An 18,777-nucleotide genomic window follows, 5' to 3' on the forward strand; every position below is an offset into this window, starting at 1 on the left:
TGTTCAGTAACGTAACATGTACATGCACTTTACTTTACAGTCCTGTCAAATCTTGATAATTACTTTGGTACATACAATCCATTCGAAGTAAATATAACTAACAATTTAGTGTCAAGAACCATAATAATAATTCATTTAAGTTTTCATTTTCAGCATCTGTCGCTCTGGTTCACTAAAGCAGCGGTTCATTTGGGTCCTTTTTGGTAAATGTTCATTCCATTTCTTTCTGAGAGTGAAGTGTTTAGATGGTTGTCAATCGCATGGCGTGTGTTTCGTAGCATAAAGCCTGGAAGCAGGGGAAACGGTTAGACACGCAACCTCACAACCCACCTACCCCAAGAGTCAGTGCGCGTGGTGGCGAATGGATTTTCGCCATCATGGCACCTGCAAGCAGATCAGCAGCCGAATACGTTCTGAAATATATCATGAAGCATATCCTCCATCATAATATAAAAAACACAGAATCAAATATGATCTCTGGCTCCGTTTTAATCATATAATGTTCGTTACCTCTTCTATGCTCTTTCTTGTCAATCACAGCTGGTTGCTAGGCGACGGGTGCGGCAAAGGTGAAGCAAACAGGAAATCCTCTGTAGACGATTTCGGTCCGATGTGGACCGTGAAAACACTGAATCGGGACACAACCTAAATTGTGTATTTATAAGTCAGCTACATTGATTGTATTCATATTAGATTGTATTTATAGTAGATGTAACTGCAGTTATTTTGCCTCCGGTCTGTTGACACTACTAGCTAGGAAGCTAACTGTAGCTAACTCTGCTGCTAATAATTATGGTCTGAATAATATCAGTAGATGCAACATGGTGTAAACTTTCACTTTAATTGATGGAGCTAGGCTGTATTGATTTATAGATTGATATCCATTTTCTCACCTCACTCTCAGAAGGAAAACAACTGAGCGTATTTCGTGTTGAACTAATCCTTTTCACTTCACTGTACACCATCAAACAGCTCACCATTTGTCATGTGACTTAACATTTTTAGTGACCTAGTAGTTGTTGGGTGACACAGGACTTGAAAGTAAAATGTTACCAAAGGTGTGTATTTGTAAAATTTTACATTAGATGAAACGGTCAAATGAGCTCTCATTATGCAACGTTGCTTTTGTCAAACTTCACATGTTCTTTTTGTTGTACTCAGATGGACGTTTCTACACAATGCTCTTCTGCCTTTTTTTTCATATGTGCGCTGAGAGACAAAGTTCAAGCACTGCCCAGCACCTCCAAGAGGTGCTTGAATGGAAATTAAAAGCAGACGCATCTTGAGGTTGGCGCTTAAAGCCCAAGCCGGTCACTGGGTGTGCAAATGAATACCGGTCTCCATTTACATTTCTGCTGACCATTTTCCAAAGCATGCTGAGTGTTTCCCAGTTCATTTTTACTCCATCAGCTCAATCAACCTGCAGAAAAAGTGACATGTGGTTGTCAAACTAGGTGACGCTTTATTTTACAGATTCAGTTTCCCAATAATTTAGTTAAGGAAATAATGCACTGGAAGGTGCCTCTATTTGTAATAATTATAGGGAAAATGGACAGGCGAAGTCCTCTGGTGGTCCCATGGTGGTCCCATGTGGTCCCCTTCTGTTCTTACTTTAGAAAAGATATGTACTTTTAAATTGTTCAATTAAAGACAGATTTTTGTCAATTGAAAAGATAAATTTCAAGTCAAGAAAGTCACAGTTTGTGGTATAAACAGCTGTGTTGGTGACGTGCATTGTGTAGTTTCACACTAAACTAAACGATACTAGTACAAAGTGAGACTTTGTTGTTTTGTAAAATTATCTTTTCAATTGACAAATATCATGACATATATTCAAATGTTCATTTTTGCTCACTCGGATCCCAATAGGCTGCGGTGAGTGTTGGGGGCGGGACCTCTGGGTCGTAGCTCCAGCCCTCCGATCACTAGTGTCCATATTTGTCCAGATACAATGTCACAACATTATCTCTAATTGCTCCTGGGAAATTAGATATGTTTTTGTTTGATCTATTAGAAAAGTATTACAGGACCTGCTAAATAAAGCTTTACCCAAAATTGTTCTCTTTAGAAATTAAAATGACACATGAATGAAACAATATCAAAATTAACTACAGACATATTGTTAACTGTAATAAATGTCTTATCTCAAGCCACCTCTTAGTACGCCTGTACATTATACTTAATTATACAGTGGAATGAATGGAAACCGATAGCTGTGTTGACGGTAGGCTACAGGAAACTGACTCTCTGTCATGCTATGGAAAATGGATAGCAGCAATGTAAAGTACACACAATCCATATCAATTGGGCTCAATGTCAACACACTGGTGTGGCCATTTAAAGAACAGCTTAAACGAATCAAAAGTGCTCTTTTCGTCACATTTATTTCCTGTCTTAAAAGTGGTAAGAATTTAGTGTTTGTACTTATGGTAATTATGTATTTAGCTGCACTGTTCTTGTACTGTACATAAGACAAATCTCCCTACTAAAAGTATTTCGTTAAGTATGTCATCATAAAACGCCTACATTTTCAAATTCACACATCATGTCTGAATTTGTTAAAACACGAAGCAAAGTGATCAAACTCTACTTACAAACCAGTAACCCTCATAGTGTGTGTACGGAGTTCAAAGCTCCAAACAAACACACTGGCATGATATTGATTTAGGGAGATGCCAAATTCATCTGCTGTTGAAAAGTCGATGGCGATGCACGTGGCAGGGTGAGTGCTGCTGCACAGCGCTGCATGTCCCATGGCATCGGAGGACTGGATGTGTTTGGGCTCCTTTGGTCCGCCGGGGTCAGGGCGAAGTCACTTTCACCACAGGAAGGTCAAACTCGAAATTTGACTATAATTGGCAACATTTCATTGCACTTGTTTTTCAGAAATGGGTTAAAAACCCTTGAAATAAAATGTAAAATTGCCAATTAAAAAAATAAATCAAATCATGTGGTCCAGTATATAATGGCAGATTGTTAGGTTGAACAGATGAGAATGAAGTCATATTAAATAAAATGAAAGTGAACTTATCCCGCCCATGATATCCCTATTAAATGACAGTAATCTCATTAGATTGTGCTATATGCTCAGAGTACACTGAAGAACACTGCTCAGCTGATTTCATAGACTTTAATTCCTCAATGTGAACTTGTTAATTTATTTGGACTCTTGTTGTTCGGGGTTCGGGGTCGGGTGTAGAGGAAATTGCATAGATGTAAAACGTAGGTTGCTACCCTTTCTTAGAGTTGATTTTGTTAATGGTTGTATTTTTTTTATTGTTGCCAATTTCATATAATAAGTCTTCATTTACAAGTCACACATGTACTTACTTAAGTTTAATATTTTTACCTTAAAGGGGTGTGAGTATGTTTACAATTTTGTGTATTACCTTTTATGTGTTGTAAAGATATAATTAAGACCAGAGAACTAAGTTAAATAGAAAAACTGATTAAGCTCTTTTTTCTTTTCTTTGTTTTTTTTAGTTTTTTTACATAAGTTAACATGTTGAAAAATTTGTGGGAAAAATAAGCATCTGACAAGTGCAGCTACAATTTCTTGCCTTGGAGGTTTCAGAGGCCAAACTCTCTCCTATGGGAACAAGGATTTTATTTCAAGGAAACTGCTCTATAGCTTTAAGTTGCAGGATAAAATGTGGACGTGGCCCCTTCTGACACCTTTAGTTTAGACTTTTTGTTTCACTACTCACATCGCAGTCCGGTCCAAAGACATGCAGGTTAGGTGAATTAGGTGAATTAGGTGAATTAGGTGAAAACTCCAAATTGCCTGTAGGTGTGAATGCGAGCGTGGGAGGTTGTGTGACAGATAATGAATGAATGGACATTCATGAATCTCCCACCCAAACTCTTCATTATGATCAAATAAATGGAATTAATAATTATATCAATAAATACATACAGAATATGTAAACTGAAACAATTGCACATGTAAAAATATTTTAAACCATTGTGAAAAGAAATAACATTTCATAACAATCAGCTGATTTGTAAAAAGTGTTTAAATTATTTGACAATATCAAGGCTAAGTTATATATTTGTTTGTATTAATTCATATGATTATTTGTTACATGACATCTTTGTTATTTATTTGCTGTTATATTGACCTCTGCAGGCCTCCATATGCTCATGTAGGCGTCACCAAGGAATGTACCAACTGTTTAAAAAATTAAAATACAGTAAATAAAGTACCAATCAGTTAATGGACGGCTGCATTTCAGAGATGTAAACGGTTTCAAGCCAGTTGCATTTTGCAGAAATGTCCAACTCCGAGGAAATGGTCAACATGGACGCTGCTCAATATTTCTCATGAACGGAAGGTAATTTGTGCAAAACATTTAGAATTCTGAAGCATAGCCACTTCCTCATTTGAGAAAAATCATAAATCAGTTATTTCTATTGAAACAATTACTTATCATTGAATTGACCTCGGGAATCCTCTTCCATTACATACGCCTGAAACATACCAATGATATCTTTTTTTTTCTTGCCTGTAAATTCCGTTTTCTTTCTATTACTGCCAACCGTGAAGCACACTCTTGACCTTTGAATTATGTGGTTTCTCTTTCTTTCAGTTTGGTACAAACATCAAACCGGCCTGCATATCATTTATTGTTGTGTGGTGATACAGTGCCACGTCATCCATGCAATGAAAAAGTCAGTGGAAGCTAGACCTTGTGACAGATTAGCTAAGTTTCAAGTATCTGCACTGAAAGAAATGAAAAGAAAGAGTTCACTCTTGGACCACTGTTGTATTGAAATCTACTGGTTTACACAGTATGCTGAATATTGATAGTCTAAATAGTCAATTACATAGCTGAAATTGCAGTTTTCCTTATCGAATGCTTAAGTTTCCAACTTTGCAACATCTCTGAATGCAGCTCTAATCGAGGCACAACAGTTATTGTTCAAACCATGAGCAGTGGTTATCAGGGAAGAGTTTTTTCAAATCAAATGTTTTGTTTTTGTTTGTTTTATTACAATACATGGTGGCAGACTAAAGGAAGTATTTATTTAATCCAATCTGTTTACAGAAGGCGGGGCCACGAATCTCATATTGTGATTTTTGCAGTTTTAAAATCTCAGTTGAACAGACTCAAAGCACTTATCTACCTGGATAATTCAGCATACCTCGTCTTATGGGTAACGACTGTATGATAGACATGTAAACACTTTCTGTGGCATTGTTTCTAACTTTTTAAAGTGGTTACTTCATTGTATTTGTAGATTTTGGTGAGCCATTTTTTTACGTGTTTTGGTTTTGTTTGAGTACCTGCAACATGACTGTTATATGCAGATTGAGCATTTTTCATTTCTTTTTTTATCTTTGAATGTTCAAATGTGTTTTTATTCCTTTTTTTTGTAAATATTGTGCAACATGTCATGTTTTGTTTATTTGATATAAAAAAGGTTTTAAAGGAAAAAAACAACATTTTGTCAAGGCATTTTTTTCCCCGAGAAATAAAACAAAAAGCATGAGAATTCTGCGGTGTGGTGTTGCTCTGTGGATTTGGATTCAATAGCTGTTGACAAAATGATTGCGGTTTTGTTAAGAAGCATTTAATCCGAGTACAATATAAAGTGTCATAATTTCTCATATATAAATGACATATTGTATATACAGAAACACACAGATTCTAATCAAGTCTTCAACTTAGAAAAAACATTTTAAGTTCACAAAGTCCATGTTACAGAAGCAAACAGATGCTTTCAGGTTTTTGCACCATTATAATCCATTGTGTTGTTTCTGCACAAGCTTCAAAATGCAATCAAAACATGGAAATTGTCCATGTTTGAAAAAAAAAAACAGATAAAATCCTTTCCTCTTAGTACCAACATGTAGACGTTCTAAGGTGCTTCAATTCCATAACATCCCGAGCTTTGGCCGGTATGTTTCAAGTCCGCTGCCTCATCATGGCCGACTGTTTTTGGGCCCTGTGTGACTTGAGTGGTGAATCAATGTTGATGGCTGGATCACTGATAAAGTTTGTGGAACCACAATGTCAGCCTCGCCGCTTCATTTCTTCATGATAGAGGAGATATCCAGAAACATGCTCTGAGAAAGACAAGAGGACAGCCTGGGCTTAGACTGCAGCTGGTGCTGGACATTAAAACATTGTTTACCTGGTTTGCAGCGAAGCAAGCGTCTTTCAGTATCCAGTACCACTGCTTTAATGAAAAATGCCCTTTTAACTCTTTTATGTCACATCCCAACCTTATTGTTCATCTATTTAATAATAAATGATAAATAAATAAATAATAAATCATATTTTGATGTAGGCTAGTACCAAGCTTTTTTGTTTTTACAACTAGTGAACAGAAGTGAACATATTTGGACTGTGGAGGAGTGGCGTGTGGACATCATGCTGTAATGAAGAAGACTTGAAACTAGAGTTTGACCAGAGTCAATGTTTACTGTCATAAAAAAAATCAAGTGAGAAGCAATCTGACTTCCTTTTTTACAACCAGGGAAGTCGCCTCCTGATGGCCAGCAGAGAGAATGGAAGTTTATAGTACTTCAGTTTGGCTTCACTTTTCAGAAGAGGTTTCCTCCTGATAAAAACAAATTTCAACCACGAATATGAGCTCCATCCATCAATCAATCCAGTTCTGTGTGGAACGTTACATTTAAGGATTGAATTAAACTGTCGACAGCTCAAATGTCCTGCTTCACTGGGGAAAACTCACAAAACAGAAGCTGAATTCAATCTAACCTCCGTTTCACTGGGAGTTTAAAGCTAGCATAACTTCAAAACCCTTTTTGTTACATTTGTTGAAATAAGCTTTACACCCTGACAGAGATCAATAAATAAAATGTTCATTCTGCCTGAATGAAATGATTGAATGGGCTACCTGCCCGTCTACCTGCAAGCACTTATGGTATGTTAGCTGCTAGCTTAACTAACAATAGCCATGTTAACTGTTTAGCTAGTTGCTTTCATTGGGAAAGAGTTGGTGCCTTAGTTTAGCCTGGTTTTAAATGAGTACACCAACAACAACAACAACAGTTCTGTAACGAGAGAGTTCCTCATCTGGAAACCTTAATGTAAACCTTAAATATGAGGAGCCCAGCAGAGAACGGAGAAGAAGAAAAACCACACAAATTTTTCATTTAATAGTATGATTTTGACTTTGTAACCATTTGTGTTGATAAAAGTTTAGTCATAATCTATTCAATTAATATTAAATCTAATTGAGGTAATTTGTGATTAATGTAATTTGTTAAGAAGCTTCATGAATAATACTAATACATAATTATATTACATTTATAATATGTACTGTACTAAATTTAGATCACATGTTACATTGTTAGATTTATCTGTTTATTTTTTTATCTGATTTTGTACAAGCAAAATATGAAGTTCAATTCACTGTTGTTAGTTGTCATAGCAGCATACAGCCTCCTGTCTATTGTAGTAGCTTCTCCTGTCAAGTGATTGGACATTTCATTTCTTCCTATTACATCCAGGGACATTGAGTGGACAGAGGCTGCCAATACGTCACTTGAGCTTTGTCCAAATCAACAGAAATAAGCATTCTGAAATTCTCTGTTTGACTCCTCTTCCACCAGTACAGTACATTAACTGTTTGTGACAAATGCCTCATAACTTTACTGGTGAGGAGGAACTTTTTCCCCCTCTTGCTATTAATCTTTAGATCAAACCCAAGTGGTACATAAACTGATCGTCAGGTGTTCTCTGTTCTGAAATAGTGGGAAATGGGATTCGACAGCATGGTCTCCAAAAAATTAAGTTCTTACACAACCAAAGACTAGGGCTGTCAATCGATTCAAAATTGTAATATATAATGTAATATATAATGTATGTAAAGCCTCTACAAATAGAGATTCACCGATAACACTTTTTTATCAGAATGGGTACAAATATTTAGATTTAAATATTTGCTGATACAGAGTACAGCTAGAGCACCTTTTCATTACTTTTTCAGACATTGTGGAAACAGAGAGAGAGAGTGAGATGACATGCGAGAAATACGTCACAGCCAACCTAGGACCCCCACATCGAGGACATTGAGCCTCTGTACATGGGGCGACTGCCCTAACCACTGCGCCACCGGCGTAATATCATTATAGGTCTAACTTTGAAAACATTCAACTTTGTGTTTTCCTGATTTAAACAGAGCATCGTTTGCATTACAGATATTAATAATTAACTGTTTAACCTGCTGTCAGTTACACAGTGTACTGATAGTTCCATCTTTTTTTTTCCTGCGTTAATGCATTAAAAAATGTTTTGCATTATTTCAAAGAAATTAACCGATAATGCTTTTATTTTGGCAGCCCTACTAAAGACATTGTGAATTTCAAGGGGAACCCATTTTTCCATGAATTACATTTGTTCTTGACGTATTACAAATTTGTTTCAAGCAAGTCCACACAAGTCCACGTAGTGCGGCGGTCTGGGTGATTAATGGGTCCCATAACACAGGGCTTCCACCCAGGAGATGTAGGTGTCCCGTGTGTATCAAGTACTTTTGCTGTGTGTTTGTTTCGTTTTGTAGTTCTTTAACTTTTTTTACTAAACCTAACTATAGTTTTGTAGCAACATTAGCTTTGTACGTTAATCACGTTTCAAACTGTTACTAGACGGATCAGTCTGGAAAAACATGAGTTTCAAAGATAACTGAAAGTGTAGTTTAGTATAGAAATGCAATTTTGTAGGAGACAGCGTTGGCTTTGGAAACAGGAGACAATATGCTCTTTACTTGCCATTGACATCCGTCGGCCTCCAGCGGGTGGCATCATGGGCATGTCTCCCTGCAGGGAGCCCAGTTCATCTGACTCCTCTGAAGTATGTAAGGAAGGACTCGTGGAGCCACTGATGGAGGACAAACTGTCAGATGGTGGCCTCATCATGAAGCTGGTCTTCCTGGGATTGAGGATCAGGAGCCCACTCTCCATTGACTCCCTTCGCTCATCCTCATCCAGGTCTCTGATGGTGCTGGGCCTTAAGGTGCTAGTTGCCAGCAGAGCTTCCAAATGGCTGGGGTGAGGGTGTTCTCTCCCACAGGGATCCTCATGATGGCTTGTTGCACATCCCTCCACATTTGACACAGCAGAAGACCAGGGTGGATGGTGGTCCACTATAGCTGTGTGGACCTCTGGACATTCATGGGTTTGGGGGGCTTGGATTTCACAGTTCTGGCCAGACCTGGGTGGCATCCTAGTTTGAAGACAGATATAGCTGGGCTGACTGTGTCCCAGATGGGCCAAGCTGTTGCTTCTTGGTGCATCCTGATTGGCTTTGAGCCCAGTATTGTAATAAGGCCTCATGTCCGCCTCTGGGATCACTTTGAAGGTCTGAGTCAAAGGCCCATTGTGAGGTGATACATTACTCATCACACAAAGGTGTGACAAGGACGCCTTCTTCTTGGACTTGTAAATCAAACTGTCGTCCTCTGTGTACCTCTCTCCATACAGTGTCTGTTTGATTTTCTTGATGCCAAGGTGGGATATCTCCAGGATGTTGAGGAAAAGTGACACACCAGCGATGGCGATCATGAAGACCATGAAGATGGTCTTCTCCGTGGGCCTGGAGATGTAACAGTCTACACTGTTGGGGCAAGGTAGCCTCTCACACTTATAGAGGGGCTCCAGTTGGACACCATAGAGTACATACTGTCCCAGGATGAAGCAGACCTCCACCATAGAGCGTGTCAGGATATGGATGATGTAGGTTCTCAACAGAGAGCCTCTGAGAGGAGCCTTCTTCACCCTCTTCTGCTCGTCCAGCCTCCTCAGCTCCCTCTCCACACGCTTGTGCTCATCCAAAGCCAACTCAACCTCGTCCAGCTCCTCCTTCAGCTGGGCCCGACGGCGGTGGCGTTCCTTCTCCAGCGCTCGCATGCAGTAGAGGGCATGGCCCATGTAGACCAGCGAGGGTGCCGAGACGAAGATCACCTGCAGGACCCAGAAGCGAATCAGGGAGATGGGGAAGGCACGGTCGTAGCAGACCGCCTTGCAGCCCGGCTGGTCAGTGTTGCAGACGAACTCGGACTGCTCGTCGTCCCACACGTCCTCGGCGGCCGCGCCCAGGATCAGCATGCGGAAGATGAAGAGAATGGTAAGCCAGATCTTGCCCACGATGGTGGAATGAATGTGGACCTCTTCTAGGATGCTGCCCAGCAGGTTCCAGTCACCCATGGTCAGGTTCTCACCACTTCACTGCCACATTTCTTCAAACTGTGGAGACACAGCATGCGCATACAACACATTAGCCTCATGAACCCTATATTTGGTAAGTTCACAGGTTTCATTTTTTGCATCACTAAAAATAAAGGTGATCAGACAGGTTGGAAATTAGGTGACAGCATAGCCAGATTGGACACTCCTTCCGATGGAGGTAGAACTGATAGTGGGTACAGCAGTAATGCAAGTAATAATAATACCTATTTTTTCTTTTCCTATTACATTTTGCTAATTGTTTACAACCACTCTGATCATCAAACTGCTTTTGTCCGTTGTCTTGTTGCACCTTTCTTTTGATCATGTTGTGGCCTTCCAAGATCCAGGAAAATTACTTCTGTGAGTACAATGTTACCATTACCGATTGGTGTTGAATTGGTGGCTGTGTTGTTAATGTACTGTATTCTTAGACTCCAATAATAATATATTTTTTTTAAAAACCCATTGGGTCCTACTGAAGACAGAAATCTACAACAGTTTATAAATATCAATGTATTATTTCATTTACTACACTGATACTGGTCCAATCAGCAAACTGAGTATTTAGAAGTTAATGTTACACTTTTCAAAACTTCCAAACAGCAATTCCAATACTGTGGATTCATGCTGATGTCTGAATGAAGGAGATAACTGTCAATCATGTGCTGTGCAGCCTTCAGCCCTGTCCCTAGCAAATGTCAGCTCGGACCAAAGTCAAAGTCAAGAAGTCAAACTGTGCTCTGGCAATGTGACACAAACTTTATCACAACAAAGTGTAAGCACATTTATGTATCTACCAACTAAAACGGGGTAATCCCACCCTAACTTTAAATTAAACAGGGTTTTGGAATACATGCCTTGGAAACAAATGTTGCCCAAAGCTGGAAAATTAAGATTTTAAAATGAAACATTAATTAGAAGTTTTCAATCAAAAGGTGTTTGATTTGCATATAGCGCTTATACTAGTATAGGCTATCACCACAGCAACAGTTTTATTATTCAGTCTATGGTGCAGTTCCAGAGGTCTTCTCTGCTTTACATCATCACAGAATCTGTCTGGGATTCAGAGACACTTGATTTCATTGTACCACTGATGTTTGAACCACCGTCCGTTTTTTTCAAGACCTTAATGAAAGAAACCACGATGTTTCAACATCAAAATCAAAAATACGCCAAAAGTTAGCTGCTGACACTGGGACATTTTAAACGAAATAAAACAGAGCTGCTCAGCGTTGTAGAAAATAACATGCAAGTATGGATTCTCTTTCCTTCTGTACGCTAATAAAACAAGCCATAGTCTGGTTTCACCATTACCTACTTTTTTTGTTTTACAATAATAAATTAATACATTTAATTAATTAATTACATTTATCATTCAGGCCATGTGAGAAAACTATCTTCCATGTGTCGTTTCTGGACCAATGTGTTGGGAACATGACATGACAGCAACCTCAATGAATATCAGCAGCACTTACATATCACTGGTATGGACTCCCTCTTTGCCTCTTCAGCCACTTCATCGTGTTTACATTGGCGTCCTAGGAATTGACTGTGTCTCTATGGCTACCCCATGGAGGTGTTTGATGATCCTCTGGTGCCGGTCCCAAACTCCAGTCCACATCCCTCTGCCCTCCTCCGGTGTCTCTGTCTATGTGTTTGGCGTGGCTGCCTGTGTGTTGGGAGTACTCTCCCGTGTTACATGCAGGGTTCACAGGATGTGAGCATTGATCGCCTCCCGACGGGACAATGTCCTCCCCCACCCCGTCCACCCCCCGCCCTTCTCCCACGCCAGCAGTGCCAACTCCAACCGGTGCCATCAATATCAGACTCTCTGACAGAGGGACTGATATTTGTTTATTACTGGTATTTTTCATAGAGCCCCACTGTTGAACGACTGAACCATGACCTGTTAAAATGAATCAGGAAAAGCTCTTCAAACATGCGGCTTATATGCATATTTCTATATAGCTACGGAATATAAAACCATTATAAAACTATTTCAATTACCATTTCCAGAGCAGGAGGCAACCGCCGGTACTGAGAAGTAAAGCCAACCCTGAAGTGCCTTAAACTTGCATTCTTCCTGCTGGCCACCAGAGAGCTTTTGGTCTCTATAAGAAAACTACCCTACTTCTCATTTGATTTATTAACTTGATAAACATTGTAAATGTGAGTTTTCATGTTGTAAATTCAATCCAACAAAACATGTGGGGAGGGACGTTGTAGAAGTCTTCATATGAAAATGACTCACAGACACACAGTGAAAAACAGTCGGAAGGAGAAACACACCAGCTTTTCAACAATTGGATATCAACAGGTTTTTGGATACGTGCATAATATCTAGTTTATCAAGAGTGAAAGAGGGACGCTGTGTTGAACTAGTCGGCCATTGGTCGGAAACGTTGAAAAAGTCCTATTTTGACGCAAGACACATGTTAATGGGAGTATGCATGGCTGCATGTAACTGAGAATATGAGTGGGATATTAACAGCATTAGCCATGTACATGACATGACACAGGCGTGAGTTTTTTTTTAGCATATCGAATGCGGCCACTATCCTGGTCAGGAAGGCCCACAGACCCCCCTCAGCACACAGAGTAAAGCAATAGTACATATTACTGGCTTGATTCGAGAGCTCTGGTGCTTGGCTGCATAAAATGACCAGCTGTGCCTGGAGGGCCTTTAATTAGGTTTCCATCGCGCTCTGACAGAGTCAATGGAGCATTGATTTGATTTTCCCTTCAGAAGTTGCGGCTATGGTCGCTGAGGCCAAATGTCACACCAGGATCATTGGATTACACAACCAATGGTTGCTTGATCAGGAGCTCCGCCCCGTGGCATGACTGACAGCTAGGCGACGGAGGCGGGACTCGGGTCCGTCTGTTTGTTGACACTCAGCCAAAGGTTGGTCTTCATAACCCTTGTTAGGACTTTCAAAGTATTTACTGAGCAACTAATGGTGGGATGTATATTTAATTCAGTCAATTTTGAGTTGCTTGTACTTGCTACTTCATACTGTTGGGGATTATAATTAGTTTCACCTCAACATCAGTAATGCATCAGAAATAGTGAGCATGAATTAATAATTGTAATATCCTAATGATAGTGAGGCATTTTGATCGTGTTTGAGAGCAGACAGCTTAAAGAGACAGGAAACAGGGTGAGCGAGAGGGGAGTGAAATGCAACAAAGGTCGTCTGCCAGAATCGAACAGTGGATGTTATGTGGTGTGTGCCTCACCCATTAGGCTCCCAGGGCGCCCCCGTATTTTAATTTTAATACTTGAAGCACTTTTTCTGATAAACCTTCTGTACTTTTAGGGTTGTAGCATAAAATAACATTTTAGAAGCCAGGACCATTGGGGAGTTAACTGTGTGGTATTACTTATTTTACTTTCAGGAGTTCTCCACTAGGTTAACTGATGACTCTAAATTGCCCGTAGGTGTGAATGTGAGTGTGAATGGTTGTTTGTCTCTACATGTCGGCCCTGTGATAGACTGGCGACCTGTCCAGGGTGAACCCTGCCTTCGCCCAATGACAGCTGGGATCGGCTCCAGCCCCCCCCCGTGACCCTGAATACAGGATAAGCGGTAGACAATGGATGGATGGATGGATGGAGTTCTCCACTTGTAGTGCTATGGAGGAATGACTTATGGGTGGTCCTGATTTGTGAAAAAGTTGCTTGGTCCTCAAAGTTAGTTTCGAATTAGCCCTTCATGTAAACCTCGGTGCAGGTCCTCCACATACCGCCGTTTTTCTACAGGATCCCATGGGACATCTAGAAAGTTGGCATTCACGTCCACATCAGCCTCCGTAGTTCTCTTCCACGTTTAGCACACAGGAGAAGTTTCAGTTGGTTGCAATCTGCAACCTCACTGGCAGATGTCGCCAGAATCCTACACACTGGACCTTTAATGTGCCTCCAAGGTATAGTATGACATGTAAATATCATGCTAAGTCATAAATGTAATACAAAGTGTTATACTATTGGATGTCATAAAAAAGGCCTAGTATAGTATATCTTAAAATATAACACAGTAAAGTATGCCATAAAATGTCATAATATAGGATGTCTCAGTATGAAAATGTCAGAAAACACATCATAATATAGTATTCCATAGAAATATCATCATATATTATTTCATCAACATGTTATAAAATATCACAGTGCAGTATGTCAAGATGTAAGAGCTTACATCTGCAAAACCTCAGAAAATGAATTCAAAAATTGTGCAAAAGAATTACATAATTTAATCAAAATTCAAAATACACAGAATCATAAACAGATCATTCATACTAAACCCTACAAGAAGCTACAAAAATACAGGCATCCACCTGATCTTTATAATGTTTACTTATATAACAGGAGTGTCACAGCATGAATGAAAGGAACCGTTCACTAAACAAAGAAAATTATTTGAACTTGGCTTGAATTAGCCTCAACAAGGCGGGGCTGAAGTGCGTTAATGGAACGGGTTTAGCCGCAAGTGGAAGTTGGCGTTAGTTCTAACCAGGCTTAACCAGGTAAGCGCCGCTTTAATTAGCGAGTTTGGTGGAATACCCCTCAGGTGACTGTTGAGACATTTTCAACATTTGACAAAATAAATGCAGAAGTGCAGAACTTGCATAACTACAAGAAACAACCAAACAGAGAGCTTGTAAGGGGAACTTACAGGCTAAACAAGCAGTTAAGCTTGGATTAATCACAAATAACTGTACTATACTATATATATATATATATATATATATAGTATAATTTAACACTGACACTAGAAAGTTTATTATATTATTGATGAATTCTCTTATTTTATTTTATTTATTTTGTAATTTTTTAGTTCTTCTATCTTTTGAATACAATTAAGGTTCTATGAAAGTGTTTTCAGGAAACACTAAAAGTTCCATTTCTGTGGCACTGGGATCTGGCATCAGCCTACAAGTCTAGGAATAATAGTCAGACTTGGTGGCCAATTGTATCACATTAAATAAAATCACATGAAAGAGAGATGTTATTGGAGAGGAGTGGATGTGACTTTGTTCCATATTGTTTAGCCTTTGACATTGACTCTCACTCACACCCTGACCAACATGCATCATTTACACACAGGTGGCACAGCTTGGTACCTTTACTTTGTATTTAGGTCTCCCAACATGTCATCATGTGTAATATGTTCCAGAATGATTCCAGTAATCCCAATGCTATAATGAAATGGGTTAAATACCAAACAGGGGTCAATTAGTCACTGTAGAAATTATCGATATAAATCCACAAATTGCTGATTAAACTGACGTGTCATTAATGCAGCAGGAACATTTCTGCTCATTAGATCAACGTTACAGGATTCAAGCAGTTGGTTGTTTGGTGCAATGACATATCGGAGCATCGCTGTTAATTAAAAGTGCACCAAAACAGATGAATTTCCTTAACAAGGAAGCAAGTGAGAGATAATAGATCCAGAGAAAAATATGTAGTCTCAAAATCTGTACAGCAGTGACGTTGTTAGGCCTAAATAATTGTTGTTTTTTTCCCCTTTATTTTCAGAATAATCTCATACTCATGAGTTTTAGGATTATAGCACCATAGTCTGTAAAAAGAATATACTTTAGAAAGAAGCATTTCTGTAAAACCTATTTATCTTTTTTTACAGACACTGTATCCTCTTTTAGCTGGAATAAATACAAAATAAATACATACAAAATACAGTTATTTGGATAAGTTCATATTTATGTTGTCAGATTTCACTGTGACCTTTAAAACCAGTCATGGTTTATTCTGCTGTATACTTTATGACAGAAATATTATTGAGCAGAATCACACTCTGAACCGATCTACAGGACAGTAACTGGTGTATTTAAAGTACTTTCTTTAGACCTGCAGCTTATCTAATGGAGAGAGGAATTAGATACGCTATCACTTTAAGACACATTTACATCATCAGGTTCTGAGCATGCATCTTTAATGTGTCTAAAAGTGAACATGACAGTAACTCTTGTTCAACAGAAGAGAATGGAAGAAGACAATGTCTGTTACAACTGGTCGTTGTGTCGTTCAATACAGTACTACAAAGACTTTAAATCCTAGTGATGTTCCTGCTGTACAGTGACTTCATATACCACACATTAACAGCTGTTATTTAAATGAATGTGTTTCCTAACATCTACATTTACATTCATTCATGAGTTAGTCCTTCAGACTGCAGCTCGAACTTCTGGACAGCTTAAGCTTAATAAGGCAGGGAATACTTTTGGGCATGGCTACTTGGTAAATGGTCATTTATATAGCGCTTTACAACAGTGACTGACATTCACCCATTCATTCACACACCGACGGCAGAGTCAACCAGGAGCAATTAGGGTGAGGTGTCTTGCTCAGGGACACCAGGCACTCAGCTAAGAGGAGCCGGGGATCAAACCGGCAATCTTGCAGTTGCCAGCCATCTGCTCTACCTCCTGAGCTAATCCCCCCTACTTGGAATTGACAGGTTGCCACGAAGACACTGTCCAGTCTGGTTGTTGTCTGCTTTGTCATCTTACACCTACAAACTTAAAATTGCAACCGTTTTGGTTGTCTAGAAATGTCTCAACAACCACCAACTTTGTTTCTACACTACGTGACATCTGGAGAAGATAAGCTTTACAAACCTTTGTTCATTGCTTGGATTGAAGCTGTCTAAGCTGTCTGTGTAACCGAGGCTGCTTTAGTCTTTACATTTCCTTATTTAAATGTTAATTTACTTTGTCAAAAATGCTGGCACAACCGACAGCAGAAGTAAGTTGGATGGGGTTGGAGGACAGTATGACTTCCTGCAATGAAATGGAAAAGGTATGTAAGTGAATTCAGAGTTTTACATGCTGAGGAAAGATGCATAATTAAAATGTCTGAGCTCAACTTTCATAAAACATTTGATATTCAAAGCTCATATTGTGTTTCAGATGAGTGATTGGATGTTGGGGTTAATTCAACAATGACCTTTTTGCTGTGTATAATATGATTCAAAAATCTGAAATCTATCTCCCCCCTCAGCTCTTTCATCCTCCCTCGCCACTAAAATGTTCGCCCCACCGCCCACGCTGTCTGATAACCTGAACACGTCCGATACCACAATCACTCGCTCTCTTCCTGTCTGGATCAGCTGGCTCCCATTAAAACCAAATCGGTTTTACACACTCCACCAGATAAGCCCATAAGCAACAGCTATAGAAAGATATCATAAGGAATGCAAAGACGGCCGATCAACATACGACTCTCACCTCATACACGACTCCAACAAGCCCAAGGCTCTCTGCTCAACAATCAACAACCTTCTCAAACCCAGCGACGACACATCCACTTCTTTCACAGTCTTCACGTGGAACGCTGTCCTCTCATTTCTCTTCATACTTTGAGGGTGAACTTTCTACCGTAAAGAGTCTCCAGACCTCCTCCTCGTGGATCCTGCAGGCCAGAGGACGACCACCCGAAAACTGTCCCTCCTACAGCGGGTCACGGATGCCAATAAAAGTTTGAAGAACCATAGTTGAGGCCCACAGAAGTCATGGGAATAACTGTCCTTGATCATATCTAAGCAATACGTTTGTTAGTATTATATATAGTATGAATTACAGCATATTTGCCTGTACTTAATGTGTTTACTAGGTTTTTCTTTTTGTACATTAAAGGTTGAGTAGGTGATTCTATTCAGAAAAACTTTCTGTTATATTACTTGAAATCCTCGTAACATATCGATTGCAATGAACAAATTAAATGCTCTGACAAAAAAAGTCATCAGTGGCCGTGGGAGGACTGTAAAAATCCCGTCCAATCAAAACAGTCGGGCCGGAGAAAATAAGTGGATGGCCTGCCTGTCTGTCAATGCTTACTTCCTGATTGGATGCACTCTGCCGATCAGAGCTGCGTTTCAATAACAGTTTGAGTCGCCCTCGCTCACTTGCCCTTGCTATGACGTCACACGGAGGCCACTTGGAGGGCGGAGGGAAAGTGGGCGGAGGGGGAGTGAAAGAGGTAAATGGAACACACCTGCCCTCGTTCACTAACAGCCCAGACAATCATGGATCAACCACACGTTGTTGGAGTAGCGCTATACTGCCTATTCCAAATTACACAAAATATGCAGAGACTCATTTCATTGAGACGAAGACATATTCTGCGCTTGATGGCAATACGTCGGCTTATATACTTACACTTGTAAACGGTGGGCTCTGCCATAACTCTGCAACAGACAGTCTAATTTCACAATTTAAGAAAATGAATTCAATTTAATTCATTTTCTACTTTCTTCTTTCTTCTTTTTCCTTGGTGGTGAATAGACAGCAGACACTGGTGTTTGAGGTTCATTATCGCCACCGCATGGACATATTTTTCGTGCACCACTGCAATGCATTGTGGGTGATATACAGCTCTGAAGTGGCCATCGTTGTTCACTCGATCACTCAGCCCTCAAGGGTCGATCTCACGGAGTTCACTTCAGCTGTTCAGGGAAATGGAACAGCCCTTAAGATGGCGGCGGGGATTCCCCCGAGGGCAAGTGCTTAGGGCAAGTGAGCGAGGGCGACTCAAACTGTTATTGAAACGCAGCTCTGGT

At 39.7% G+C, this 18,777-nt stretch overlaps 1 pseudogene across 1 annotated transcript; it reads right to left on the minus strand.

Moving 5' to 3' along the window:
• Nucleotides 1–8,625: 8,625 nt before the first annotated feature.
• LOC311015860 (gap junction alpha-10 protein pseudogene) lies at nucleotides 8,626–11,831 on the minus strand (annotated as a pseudogene). The gene is made up of 3 exons (XR_014599474.1): nucleotides 11,670–11,831; nucleotides 8,740–10,193; nucleotides 8,626–8,630 (listed from the first exon to the last, which is right to left on the minus strand). The product of XR_014599474.1 is annotated as a gap junction alpha-10 protein pseudogene (transcript).
• Between the last annotated feature and the right edge of the window lie 6,946 nt (nucleotides 11,832–18,777).

Source organism: Eutrigla gurnardus (assembly GCF_963514095.1).
Source record: "Eutrigla gurnardus genome assembly, chromosome: 7".
Classification (NCBI taxonomy): domain Eukaryota; kingdom Metazoa; phylum Chordata; class Actinopteri; order Perciformes; family Triglidae; genus Eutrigla; species Eutrigla gurnardus.